We start from the raw sequence: 15,246 nt of genomic DNA, 5'->3' as shown, positions 1-15,246 counted from the left end.
TCCCAGACACCAAAAATTACCCACAAACACCCGGAACCCCGCCAAAGAGCACCCCAAAGGCAAGCAAGTCAGCAAAAACGGCAAGAAATTTCCACCTCATATTTGGTCCAAAACACTTTTGTCCATTATTAGAGCTTCACAGCAATGGGCCCAAATCCGTCAACTCACCCGCAAAGAAGTACAACACCCCCACAAGTGCTGAGTCTTTCTTCATTGGGCGTAATCCAGCACTCTGCTTTGAGGGAAATCGCAGTCTGGAGGAGGAGGATAGAGGAGCATGTTCTTCAGAACTTGTGAACCTGAGGAATGTAGACTGCGGCACCTTCAAATCAATAAGCAAACAAGTGAAGACAGTTCTGCTGATGGTCTTGTTTTTGGGATTAGGTGATTAAAGTTTGAATTAAATTAACTGTGCAAACCAAAGAAAGAGAGACAAACAGGAATAAAAGTGAATAAGGACGAAAAAGAAAGTTATTGATTCATTTTCTCATTTTCAGGGCTCGGTGTCAGGGAATAAGAAGAAGATTTCGTCATCATACTCTGCGAATTCAGGCAGGATGAGGTCAGTGCCACCGAACAGAGAACAAATCCCCTCATCTACGTTGCCGTCCTCCTCGTCTTCATGCGGCGTGCTTTCTCGTACTTTGTAATCTGGTGGTATGAGGTGCTGATTCATCTTGATCATTGTCAGCCGCTCCACATTTTTGGGCGAGAGGCGGCTCCGTTTGGGAGTTACAATGCCACCAGCAGCACTGAAAACACGTTCAGAAGACACACTTGCGAGTGGGCAAGACAAATAGTTTATAGCCAGGTTGGAGAGCTGTGGCCACAATTGTTTTTTGCCATGCCAATACTGCAATGGCTCATCATTAAGAAAGACCTCTGTTGAGTCATTCATATAGTCCTGCACCATCGACTCAAGGTCATCAACGGTTCCTCCACTTTGCTTACTTTTTGCTGTGCCTTTGACATTTTTTCGAGAACCATACCCAAGCAAACTTAGCCAATCCTCTACAACAGCCACTGATACTGTTGTGTGTGGTGCAGATGATCCAGTTGCCTTTAACGGCTGAGAGGTCACTTGTGCCCCAGCCACAGGTGCAGAAGTGGATTCTTGTGACTGGGGATGGCCTGCTGATGCTGATGCTGATGTACTGTCTTCTCCTTCAATAACCTGCCGTTCTTTTTCAAACCTCTTGGCTGACAAGGCTAACCAATTTTTGTACTTTTGAACATCTGCATCAGCAAAAGGAAAGAATGCTTCGCCTGCCAGTGCCTTTTTGTAGCGTGGATCCAGAATAGTAGCACAAATGTAATGCTGTTCTGACTTGATGTTTTTAAGACGTTCATCACCACGTAGGCGCTCTAATAATTTCTCAGACAAAATAAAATGGTCTTTTTTTTTTTCATCTTTTTCAAACTCAGAAGACACCGCCATCAGTTGGTGCTCCAGCATGCACAACAATGGGATAGCTTTTCCCAAATTACAGTCCTCCTGGCTGACTGCACGCGTGAAGAACTCAAAAGGACGAAGCATGTCTGTCAGGCTTTTAACTATGTCCCATTGCGCCGCACCCAACCGCATGTCCTCCTTCTGAGATGTACCCTCTGTGAAGAAATAGTGATCGAGTACCGTATACTGCTCATACAGACGCTCAAGCATGTAGAAGGTTGAGTTCCAACGTGTTGCCACCTCCTGGATGAGTGCTTTCACTGGCATTTGACATTCAAGTAGCAGTCTCCTCAGATGCTTCCGGGCCTTAAAAGAATGGCTGAAATGGTTGCACATTTTGCGGCAGGTGGCCATTACCTCGAACGCTGGACTGTGTTTATCACTCAAGAATTTTTGAACTACCAGGTTGATACAGTGCGCCAAACACGGCACTCTAAAATAGTCACCCTGAAACATGGCCTTAACTACATTGGCGCCATTATCCGTGGAAACATAACCAATCATGCGTTTTTGGGGGGATAGCATTTTCAAGACCTTTTTGTTAAACTCTTCCAAAAGGTTTTCTGCTGTGTGACTTTTCTCCAAGCCAAACATGGCTAGTGTTGCATGTTTCCGAGCAGCTTTAAAAACTTGGTCCGGGTCAACACCTGCGTTTAGCTTTGCTTTAACACCTGAAAAAGAGACCCAGTGTGCAGTGATGCACATGTAATCAGCGCCTGCGCCACTGGTCCACATGTCTGTTGTCAGATGTATTGTGTGAACAGCACTCTTCTGCAAAGCTGCCCCAATCGCCTCCAGCACATCTTCATGTAGTGCTGGAACCGCAACTCTGGCAAAATAGAACCGGCTAGGAACCTTCCATTTAGGGCAGAGCGTTGCCACTAATTCTAGAAAACCTACCGCTTCTACAAAAGAAAAAGGGAGAAGGTCCACAGCTAGCATTTTAGCCAGCTTAGTGTTATACAGACGCGTCAGTGGGTGGTTGCGTTCATATGACACGTCTGAAGTAAGCATTGTTCTAATGTTGCCCTGGACCAAGCATTTACGGGCTGATAATGACTTCGTTGACCCAATTTTGCTCGCTGGTGAACTTTTGTGCGTTGGTGTCTCAGTCGCTCCAACACTCTTAGTGTGCCTCACATTGGGTGTGCTGCTGACAGGGGTACTGGGTGTAAGGGAAGTGTTTGACACGTCTTCTTCCTCCTCGTCATCATCAGATGAAACATCAACGTTTCCTTGAATTTGGCCTTTCTTGATCGCATCTAGGTGCGCAAAGCATTTGACAGTGTGCTGTCTCCTAAGATGACCTCTCTGGCCTCCGGTACCATAGTTGGTACCTGGCTTACCACGACTAACTGCTTGCTTACAAATGGTACAAATGGCAAACTTTGGATTTTTTGGACAAACAGTAAAGAAGTCCCAAACTGGGGACTTGAAGTGTCTGTGGGACATGGAGGAGGCGGCGCCGGCGATACTGGTGGTGGTGGTCATGAAGCTAATGCCAGATGAAGTGGAGGATCTGGATTGCCCAACTTTTGTACGTTTTGCACTTTCACCGCCACTAATTAAGGTTGAGGTTGACGGAGGTCTCTTCTTGCCAGAAAGAAATATGGAAGCGGGACGAGTTGGTGTACTACTTAACTCCAATGATTGTGCTGTTTCCACTGCCTCCTCATCGACAACATCATCATCATCATCACGCTCAGCAGCTCTTCGGGCTAGGGTCAAAATGTCTGTTTGCTGCATGCCCGCTGGGGCTGCAGTGACCTTTATGATGACTGGGTCGTCGTTGGCAGAGTCTTCATCAGCAGCAGTATCCGCCACTTCTTGTTGAGCCTCATCACACTCCATAACTCTGAGACTTTGGACGAGCTTCCTTTTACGCTTAACTACCTTTGTCGGATCATGGTGTGCCTCACTCTCAGACGGCTGTGGTGCTGGTTCCCAAGTTTGATCCGTATCATCAGAAGGAGGTGTGCTTGAAGAAGATGTAGACACCACCCTTGATCTCTTCCTTGCTAGGGGTGTGGAAGACAATGAAGGATCATCAGGAGGAGTGGCTTCCTCAAATGATACCTCGCCTTGATTGTCGATTTCCTGATGTGCCCCTACTTCGGGAGGAACAACTATTGTGGCCACTTGTGACCCTCCATGCACCTCTGCTTGCGCATCTCCTTGCGCTGCCTCTCCTTCCACATGTACTTGGGCTTGTACTTGCACATGTGATTGTTGTTGCGGCTGTGGTTGTTCAACACTCGTCAGATGAGCTACAACAACCTGTGTTGATTGAGGGACATTGCTGCTGCTTTCTTGCGATGAGCCAACATCACTGGTCGATGGTGATTGAAGAACTATACTGGCTGCCTCTGCAGCACTCAAGGGCTTGGACTTAAGTTGGAGTGGTGGTGGTGGTGGCACTGAGCCCAATGGAGCGGGGGTGCTGCTGCCAGCTTGGTCCCCAGCAGATCCCGCTGCAGGCATACTTTTTTTTTTACTCCCAAAAAAAGGGGCGGGCGGCACACCAGTGTCCTTGGTAACTTGCTTCTTCTGCTCCTTACTGGCACCTTTCTTGCTAGAGGAGCTACGGGTTACTTTTTTTGGGGCCATCTTCTTCAGAGCAGGTCAGCAGGCAGCAGTTGCACGAGTTGCAGAGGGTTCTGTGTCCAGACGTGACGTCGCGTGACGTTATGCTGCACACACACACCGCTGCAGGACTTCTTCCTGGCACTGGTGGTTCTCTTGAGTCTTCTTGTGCACCTAAAAGCAATGGAAGACAGAGGAACATCAGTTCAGTTATACACCCCAAAAAATGGACAAAACACAGAAAAATGAGCACAATCCCATGCCATCCATGATGTTTACATTGAAGACACCCCACAGAAAGACTAGGGACATGCAAGTATGCAACACTCACTACCCCTGGGCATAATGGATGAAAAGTAGGCAAAATAAGTGCATGCCTCAGACACTGCCTCTCTTCAAAATGGCCCCTTACACCCCAAGCACATGTTGCCTGTACCAGCCAGCACTCAAGATGGCCACCACCACCACCCACATGGCCAGTCCACATCAACAGTACACCCCCAAAAAACAGAAAAACAGCCAGAAATCACCACAATCCAATGCCATCCATGATGTTTACATTAAAGAGAGTGAGACCAGACCACACCACAGGCACACTCAGTCCATGCACCACCACCCCTGGGCAAAAGGCCACACCAGCAGCCCCCAAAAAACGACAAAAAACAATAAAATAAGCACGATCCCAGCCCATCCATGGCCTCAATTATGTTTACATTCAAGAAGACACCCCTCAGAAACACTAGGCCCATGCAACACTCACTACCCCTGGGCATAATGGATGAAAAGTAGGCAAAATAAGTGCAGGCCTCAGACACTGCCTCTCCTCAAAATGGCCCCTTACACCCCAAGCACATGTTGCCTGGACCAGCCAGCACTCAAGATGGCCACCACCACCACCCACATGGCCAGTCCACATCAACAGTACACCCCCAAAAAACAGAAAAACAGCCAGAAATCACCACAATCCAATGCCATCCATGATGTTTACATTAAAGAGAGTGAGACCAGACCACACCACAGGCACACTCAGTCCATGCACCACCACCCCTGGGCAAAAGGCCACACCAGCAGCCCCCAAAAAACGACAAAAAACAATAAAATAAGCACAATCCCAGCCCATCCATGGCCTCAATTATGTTTACATTCAAGAAGACACCCCTCAGAAACACTAGGCCCATGCAACACTCACTACCCCTGGGCATAATGGATGAAAAGTAGGCAAAATAAGTGCAGGCCTCAGACACTGCCTCTCCTCAAAATGGCCCCTTACACCCCAAGCACATGTTGCCTGGACCAGCCAGCACTCAAGATGGCCACCACCACCACCCACATGGCCAGTCCACATCAACAGTACACCCCCAAAAAACAGAAAAACAGCCAGAAATCACCACAATCCAATGCCATCCATGATGTTTACATTAAAGAGAGTGAGACCACACCACAGGCACACTCAGTCCATGCACCACCACCCCTGGGCAAAAGGCCACACCAGCAGCCCCCAAAAAACGACAAAAAACAATAAAATAAGCACAATCCCAGCCCATCCATGGCCTCAATTATGTTTAAATTCAAGAAGACACCCCACAGAAAGACTAGGCCCATGCAACACTCACCACCCCTGGGCAAAGGGCCCCACCAGCAGGCCCAAAAAAACGACAAAAAACAATCAAATCAGCACAATCCCAGCCCATCCATGGCCTCAATGGTGTTTAAATTCAAGAAGACACCCCTCAGAAACACTAGGCCCATGCAACACTCACTACCCCTGGGCATAAAGGATGAAAAGTAGGCAAAATAGGTGCAGGCCTCAGACACTGCCTCTCCTCAAAATGGCCCCTTACACCCCAAGCACATGTTGCCTGGACCAGCCAGCACTCAAGATGGCCACCACCACCACCCACATGGCCAGTCCACATCAACAGTACACCCCCAAAAAACAGAAAAACAGCCAGAAATCACCACAATCCAATGCCATCCATGATGTTTACATTAAAGAGAGTGAGACCACACCACAGGCACACTCAGTCCATGCACCACCACCCCTGGGCAAAAGGCCACACCAGCAGCCCCCAAAAAACGACAAAAAACAATAAAATAAGCACAATCCCAGCCCATCCATGGCCTCAATTATGTTTAAATTCAAGAAGACACCCCACAGAAAGACTAGGCCCATGCAACACTCACCACCCCTGGGCAAAGGGCCCCACCAGCAGGCCCAAAAAAACGACAAAAATCAGCACAATCCCAGCCCATCCATGGCCTCAATGGTGTTTAAATTCAACAAAACAGTTGTATCATGCACCCCTAACCAACCCTGGTCCTTCTGGATACTGTGGCTACCCACAATATAATTTATTTAATGTTCTGAAAAAGTTCCAAAATTTTACTTGCAGCAACTGTAATGCCCCAAACAAACTTACTTGTGAAAGTTGGTTTCTAATCCAAAAGTGATCCAAAGACAGTCAAAAAGGCCTCAAATCCAAATATCCAGCAGCACCCACAAAAAGTAATCCTTCCAGCTCCAGATCCAAATGAAAGTGACCAGGAGATGGACAAAGCACTGGGAGGAGCCTGCTGGACAGGAACAGGAAGTTGGAGACTGTGGGGCACTTCCTTCCTCCCCCCCCCAAAAATGGACTCCTTGCAAAAAAAAAGGCCATGCAAATGTCAATCTGAGGAGTGATTCTGATAAAAATCATAATTTTCTGAAGGTTTATCCTGTTTGCTGGTGATTTTCTTGTGCAGAATTGCAAAAGCTCTATTTCGCGAGTGCGAGATTGTTCCTTTCCGCCGCACCTACGTGTTCGCAATTGCGAACTCTCGCGAGGTGTGCTGTGCAAGGTGGCAAGCCGCGATTACGTATTCGCGGGCGCCAAACTCCCGCGGGATCACGCAGCAAGATCCAAAATGGCGCGTCACTCGCAAAGAAAAACAACTCGGCAAACGCTAAATGACGGAAAGTGAACGCCGTGCACCACGCCGCGCGCCGCAACCAAGCAAAAAATCCGCCGCGAGCGGATTCACGGATTTTCGACAAATTCGCGAGAGTTTGCGGATTGCGAATTTGCCGAAAATCCGAAAAATCCGCGATCGGAGCGGATTTTACGCCCATGCTTAGTCATAAACTGGTGGATTCTGTTAAGAGTATTTGCTACCTTCCTTCTCATCTATCGGACCACTCAGCAGTATTTTTGGAACTTATCGGGTTTCCTAAAGCTTTCCCTAGAACCTTGACATTTGACCGTTCACTACTCTTGGCGTCAGATGATATTTCCTTTCTCATAACTGAAGCCCAGTGCTTTATGCATAATAATATTGGTTCAGCGGCACCTGGGAGTGTGTGGGACTCTTTTAAAGCCTTTTTAAGAGGTCTTATCACTAACAAGGTCTCATACCGGAGGAAACTATATAAAGAAGAAGTAGCTTCTATAGAAGCTGAGATGCTTAAAACGCAAGCTGAGGGTGAAGATGTCTGTGGGGGAGAAGATGGCGGCTGACTAGGAAGCTCAGCCGCGAGCTCCCTGTCACGGAACCTTGAATACTGAAACTTCCCACGATAGTGCACGATAATGCAGGCAAAGTAAAGAATATGTAGCATTCTAAGGGTGTTGAGCTGAGGATCACGGAGGAGTTGTCAGCGGATCTGCGGGACTGAGGAGAGAGCCCTCGACGCTTTGGAATCGGCGCTCCCTGAATCAGAAGGACGAGTCGCGGTAAACTTGGACAGGTCGCCCGGCCAGGCCGGGAGTAGTGAAGGGCCCTCGGAGGACTAAGAGAGGCGATGCCCCTTGAGGAGGGTGTCGCTACCCGTGGGCTATTGGCTCCGTGCTCGTGTGCTCGCTGCTATACTTGGCTGCCCGGAGCGGAGGGGGAGGAGGTGGCGGGAGCAGCCTGGGAGGCTGGTGCTGCCGCTCAAAACCGACGGAGCATAGAGGTGGTGGCGGCGGGTAGAGCGGAGCTGCAAAGGGAACGCTCCATAGCGCCATAGCGGGGGGAAGAACACACGGGAGGTGCACTGGAGACACCAGAGTGTCAGAATCCAGCAGAGCCCCTTGGAGCAAAGAGGAGCTTGCCGGTGGTATGGGCAGAAGCAGCCTGAGCCCACAGAAAAAATACAAAAGCTGCCCATCGTGTTGCAACCAGAGGGCGAATAACACCGGACTACAAAACAGGAAAGAGAGGCTGCTTTCCCAGCAATCAAAGCATTGTGTTGGCAAAAACTAGGAGCATTGAAGGGGACTAAAGGTGGAGTAAAGCGGAAAATCCACTGAGACCCCCTGTAAGTGCTACCTCTATTTGCTCTTATACTTCAAGTTGGGAGGCTGGGTGCTCTAGGGGAGATCTAAGGACTGCAGCAGGGAGTACTGAGGGTGAAGGTGTGGGGTAGGAAGCGCCTAACCTAGTAAAACTGGATAGATCCAAAGTGCCCCTCACGGAAAGAAGTGTTTGAGAGAAGGGAGACCTACTGGGGGGGGGGGGGGGGTTCAGTCTGAGAGGTCTGAAAAACAGTCACCAGGAAACCAAGGATACCAAGGGGTTAAAAAGCACAAAAGTTATAAATACTCCTGCAAACCTAGCCAGAGACGGTGAAAAGGATAAAGACAAGGACCAAGACCAAGATAAAGTTGTAGGAAAAGGCAGGACCTACGCCTCCCCGAGAGAGTTCAAAAAGAGAAGCAAGAAGTGTGCTGCACCCCTAACAAGGGCCACCAGGCTTAGTCTAACAAGGCCAGGAGGTACAAGTGCTCAAAAAATCACCCCATCACTTCGTTCCTTTTTCAAGGTACAGGAAAAGAAGAGCACCAGCAAAGAGAGAACTAGAGAACCTGAAATATCAGCTGCTATACAAAAGGATTTAAATATGGCAGAGAAATCAAAAGAAGGAGGTTTTGGAATACCAATAAGTAACCAATATCAAGCTCTCGAAACTCCTGAATCCCAAGATATAGAGTGTGGCGGCGAACCATCAGAAGTGGCAAACCACCCAAGAGTAACTCAAGGTCTGGCATCTCCTTCGAATGCAGCACCAAGACTAGAGTCAATTCACACAAACAGGTCTAATACCGATGACACGGGAGGATCTCAAGCCGAAAAAATCTTGGGAGAGATGATGAAAGAATTAAGAGACAAATTCGCGACATCTGAAAGGAATCAGACCAAGATCCAAGAGACGTGTGAAACGCTAGATCAAACAATTAACACTCTGATTGAAAGGGTCACCAATGTAGAAGGAGAGATAGTAGCCCTGAACAGAAAAACAGAGGCGAACTTGAAAGAAATTAACAAACTCAAAACCAGAGAGGCAGAGAACAGTGAGAGAATGGAGTCCCTGGAGAACCATGTTAGAAGAAACAATCTTAAAATCTTAAATATTCCGGAAGGCTTGGAAGGGGAGGACATAAAGGGATTTACAATCCAGCTCCTGGAAGAACTAATCCCCTGGACCAAATCATCAAGTCTAGCCGAAGATATCCAAAGGATACATCGTGACCCTTTCAGGAAAGGCAAACAAAGGAAAAATCCAAGAAAAATACTGATCAACTTCATGACGTACGCACTAAAGGAAAAGATCCTGAGCGAAGGTCTAAAAGCGGTGTCTTTCTCCAAAGATGGGTGGACCTGCAGGATCAGATCGGATATTTCTAGAACTACCCAGGATAGGCAGTGGGAGTTGGGACAGTTTATGCCAAAGCTAAGGTCACTAGGCGCGAGTGTCCAAATGCGTTTCCCAGCCTCTCTAAGGATCATGTGGAACAACAAAATGTTCAATATAAGAGACCCAAGGGAAGTGGAAAAACTAATGGAGCAAATCAAGACCCAGCAGGAAGACCGTGCCCACACACACCCTCACCTATAACAAAGCTTACATGTTAAAAATAAAGGGCTGATAACCTTCAGCAGTTTTATAACGGTGGGAATACAAGGATTATTAAACTAACACCACAAGACAGGGAGCTCATAATGGGCAATCATGCCCAGATCAAGAAAGAAGAGGGATGCTTCTCCGAGGGGGGGGGGGGGGGGACACACCACAGATCTTCTCACCAAGAAAGCTCGAAAAAAACAACAACAATTTTTTTCACAGGGTGGGGAGCAAATTGGGGGGAAAACCCCCCCAAAAAACAACAAAGTCCTGAAAGCAAGCCGAGAGGGGTTCAGTGGCCGCTAATTAAGATACAAGAAAATGACCAAGAATGTCGAATACAAAAATAGGAGGGAAAGGAAAATAGCTTAACGTTTTAACATGGAATGTAAACGGGCTGCAAATTAGAAAACGTAGATCAAGAATTCTGGAATATCTAAAAAACAGCGACTGCGAGATAATAATAATCCAAGAATCTCACTTAACTAAAGAAGAATGGGAGCTTTTGTGTAAAAATCAAAACTGGATAGAGCACTGCATTTGTACAAATCAAAACTGCAATGTTAAAGGAGTGGCGATCATATTCAAGAAATCCCTCAAAGCAGTGATTGAGAGATCAGAAGTAGACAAGAAGGGAAGATGGGTATGCGTAAGGGCAAAAATCCATAACAATTTATACACTGTGGTGGGCTATTATGGGCCTAATGTGGACGACCCTGAACCGCTTCAAAACCTGTATTCCCATCTACTGTTAGTTGACTCACCCATAATAATGGATGCGATTTCAATATCTTATTAAACCCAAAAGAGGATAGACACCCGTTAAGAAAACTACCATCAGCCCCAAAAATGAGAGAGTGGATCGGAATCTGTATGAGGGATCTTGGAATCATAGACATCTGGAAAGAAAAAGGGAATAAACAGCACAAATGCACGTTTAAAAACAAAAGGCTTGGCCACGACTCCAGAATCAATTTTTTTCTAATAAGCAGTGGCATTGCTGAACTTATAATAAAAGTGGCACACATTCCGGAACATATCTCAGACCACTCCGCTGTAAAATTAAACCTGATGTTACCTGAATTACCCACTCAACAAAGGTGGCCAGTGGATAAGAAGATTCTACTAGATGAATCTTTTGTGGCTAGCCTAGTGGAAGAAACTCAGCAGTTCTTCGCTCTAAACAAAGAAGGAACAACAAAACAAATGACGTGGGACGCATATAAAGCTTATATAAGGGGGACAATTATGAGTATAATGGCCCATAAAAATAAGGAGAAAAAAGCTTTCTTAAAAAATATTGAAAATGATCTGAAAGGGCTCAATGTAGAAATTAAAAGGGCCAGGACTACTCAAGAGAGGGAAGAAATAGGAGAAAAAATAAAAACCAAGAAAATGGAAATGAATGATTATCTGGAAACAATAGTCAGGGAAAGATGGTAGGCCAGCAAACTCTCGCACTATGAATACGGTGAAGGATGTGGAAAGATCCTCACTTGGAAGGCAAGAACGGAGCGGACCAGAAATCGGGTAAACAAAATACAAAAGGAAGGCCATCAAGGTCAATTCTCAGAAAACCATGAAATAAGGAAAGTATTCGCAGAATTCTTTTCAAAGCTGTATACGGAAAAATCCACCTGTTCCAGTACACAAATACAGTGCCTGCTTGATAAAATAGAGATTCCTAAAACCTCTCAGGAACACAAGACAGGTCTGAACCAAAACATAACTGAGCAGGAGGTCCTAGATGCAATAAAATCCTTGAAAAGGGGGAAGGCCGCAGGCCCAGACTCCATACCAAATTAATTATATCTGGCTCTCCAGGATAGTGTTTTGATTCCACTCACAGACCTCTTTAACGAAATTTTTGTCGACAATGAAGATCTCCCTAAATCATGGAATGAAGCCACAGTCAGCATCCAATTAAAACCAGGAAAAGACCCATCCAAATGCGAGTCATATAGATCTAGTTCACTCCTGAACTGTGACTACAAGATCTATGCACAGATTTTGGCAAAAAGACTAGGGGCAGTGGCAGGGTCCCTAATCCATTCAAACCAAAAGGGATTTATTAAGGGCAGACAAATATCTGAACTATCTCATGAATTTATAGCTACTATAGACATCGCGACCGAACATAATATACCTTTGGCAGTCATAACATTTGACGCTGCCAAAGCTTTTGACAGGGTCATCAGGCCATTTCTGAGTGCCACTTTGGCTAAGTTTGATCTAGGGAATAACTTTGAAAATGCGGTTAAGAACATCTATAAAAATCCATCAGCTAGAATATTGGTGAATGAGGCACTTACAGAAAGCTTCCAAATAAAAAGAGGAACCAGACAGGGTTGTCCCTTGTCCCCCCTATTATTTAATTTCTACATAGAACCCTTAGCATGTTTTTTAAGAAGTAATGAAGAGATTATCTCTTTCACATATCAAGGATGGGAGAAGAGAGTTGCATTGTTTGCAGATGACCTAATGATATCTACAGGAAACCTAACCACCTCCCTTCCAAAGATAGAAAATATAAGTAATTATGGGGCGGTCTCCGGCTACCAAGTAAATCAATTAAAATCTGGAATAATGGAGTGGAATGGTGAGTCTGGGAACCCTCTAGTAAAGAACAAAATAAAATATCTGGGAATTGAGTATATCAAAATTATTGAAGGAATAGCTAGTTTAAACTTCAAGAGAATACACAAGGACATAAGCACTCTCTTAAAGGCTTGGTCGGGCCTTAATCTCTCTTTCTTAGGTACGTCCAACCTAATAAAAATGACAGTACTACCGAAATGCACTTATCTGTTTAATTCACTCCCCCCTAGAGTTTAACAAGGTAGAGATCAAGAAGCTGCAAGGGGAGATATCTGGTTTTATATGGGCCTCAAAAGGAGTAAGGATTAGCTGGATAAAATTGAGAAGAAGTAAGATGCAAGGTGGCATATCCAGCCCTGACATATTGGAGTACTATAAGGCCTTCCAGTTCAAAAATATAAGGTTTCTGCTAGGCAAAAGTGAAAAGTGGCCTATGCACTGGAGAGTTTTATCACTACTTATACAAATTTGGTCATCCCAAATACTTTAAAAAAATCAAACTAAAAATGATAAGATCAGCAGCAAAAACCTGGTACGATATAAGAAACACCCTGGCAATACCTTATTATAGTACATTTTCCCCAATCTGGGAATCCCCAGGCACACCGGAATGTCTAAAAGACAGCTTAATAAACCCTCTAAAGGAAGCCAACATAAACTTCTGGGGCCAATTGATAAAAGGCAACAAGATCATAGACTGGGGGATCCTAGATAGAGAAACCCAGGGGAAGCTATCTAGATTTAAATACTACCAATTAAGCAGCTGGCTTAAAGGAGTAAAAGAAGATTTACAAGGAGATGAAATCATCGAACAAAAGTTCTTGAATACAGAACCATTCAAAAAAGAGATATCTTACTGGTATTGGGCTCTGATAAGATCAGGCGAGGAAGATTACAAAGTACCTCAAGAAATCTGGGAAAAATCAATGCCAGACCTCGACATTGCAAACCTTTGGGAATCCTCGAACATCATTGCTAGCAGAGTGGTAAAATCTGCTCCACTGAAAAAAAAACACTTGTTCACAATACACAGCGCGTATTGGACCCCAAAAAAGCTGTCAACATTTAAAAACAGTACAGTAAAGAAGTGTCCAAAGTGTGGAACAGAGAAGGTGGACGACTTACATATGTTCAAAGAATGCGTGATGTTGGAGGATTACTGGGACCAGGTCGGTAAGACTCTTTCAGAGGTACTAAAACAAAACATCGAGGTAAGCATTGGCTTAATTATCTTTGGGGCCAGAAATAACTTGCATATTATCACAATGTCCAAGGGCCTAGAAAATATCATTTTTTTACTTATCCTCTTAGCCAGGAGGGAAATATGTATAAATTTGCTAAAACAAACACCTCCATGTCACTCTGAATGGTTAAACTCAATGTTAAGGGTATACAAACTGGACAAACAAGGGAGGCAGAGCAAGAAAAACAAGTTTTGGAGTATTTGGGAAACATGCAATTCGGCAACCGAAAGGGGGTCCAATGATTAAGGCAAAGGCAACATTGATTTCAAGCAGAGTCTTGAACAGAGTAGTCATAATGACTAGCTCCCCACGACAATCATGTGCCTAGATATGGACAAAAGGGGGCCCTGGAAAATAAGTTAAAGCGCCCCACCCCCCCTCGAGAGAAAAATGGGTCGAAACCAGAAACGTGGCCTCTGACTCCTCCACAATCTAAACCTTTTTTGATTGATGAGGACTTAAATAAAAAAAAAAATTAAAAAAACCCAAGCTGAGATTGACCTAAATATAGCTTCCTCTGGTAATGTCTTGCACCCGTTACAAAATAAGTTACTCTAACTAAAAGGTCAGCTGGGCTCAGTTCTAAATCTGCGAATTCTTGAGAAATGGGAAGCCAGTTAAATAGCCCATTTCCAGTTTGACGAGGTGGCTGGGAAACTATTGGCCTGGAAGGTAAAAACTGACCAGGTCCGTAATAACATCGAGTCCATTACCTGTAATAACGTGTATTTTCTTCAGATGATGACATCAGAAGAATCTTTAGAGAATTTTTCCAAACTATCTATCATGAAGATAAAAAGATTGAATTAGTACATATTGAGGATTGGTTGAGAGAAATTTCTCTCCCTTCATTATCCTCTGAACAACGAACCTTTCTTGATAGCATTATTACGGAGGAGGTCAGGGCTGTTATCCAAAGCAGTAAGAAGGGGAAGGCTGCAGGACCCGATGGCCTCCCAGCTGAAATCTACAGGGCCCTGGAACAAGCAATAGTACCCTTTCTTACTATGTTATTTAATCAAATCTTGCAGGATGGTTTACCTCCTCCTGTATCTTGGGATAGCGCCTCAATAACCTTTATTTTAAAACCGGGGAAGCCAACATCATGTTGCGGTTCATATAAGCCAATATCTCTAGACTAAATGTAGACTATAAAATCTTTGCTACTGTCCTGGCGAGGAGGCTGAGTGTAGTTGCACCTGATATTTTACATCATGATCAGGAGGGGTTCGTCAAGGGCCGTCAATTATATGAATTGACATATGATTTGATAGGGGCTATTGACATGGCAACAATCGACTCCCTCCCTCTGGCTGTTCTGACGCTCGACGCAAACAAGGCCTTCGACAGGGTGAATTGGTCATACCTGTCAGGGGTCTTGGCCAAGTTTAACATCGGAGACGGCTTTCTTCAAGCAGTCAGACTTCTTTCCCTAAACCCGACAGCTTGTGTGTTGGTGAATGGAGAACTATCAGACCCGTTTGCCATCACAAGGGGAACGCGGC

This window comes from Lissotriton helveticus, chromosome 11 (genome assembly GCF_964261635.1).
Source record: "Lissotriton helveticus chromosome 11, aLisHel1.1, whole genome shotgun sequence".
NCBI classification, from domain to species: domain Eukaryota; kingdom Metazoa; phylum Chordata; class Amphibia; order Caudata; family Salamandridae; genus Lissotriton; species Lissotriton helveticus.
Note: the sequence above shows the minus strand (reverse complement) of the source record.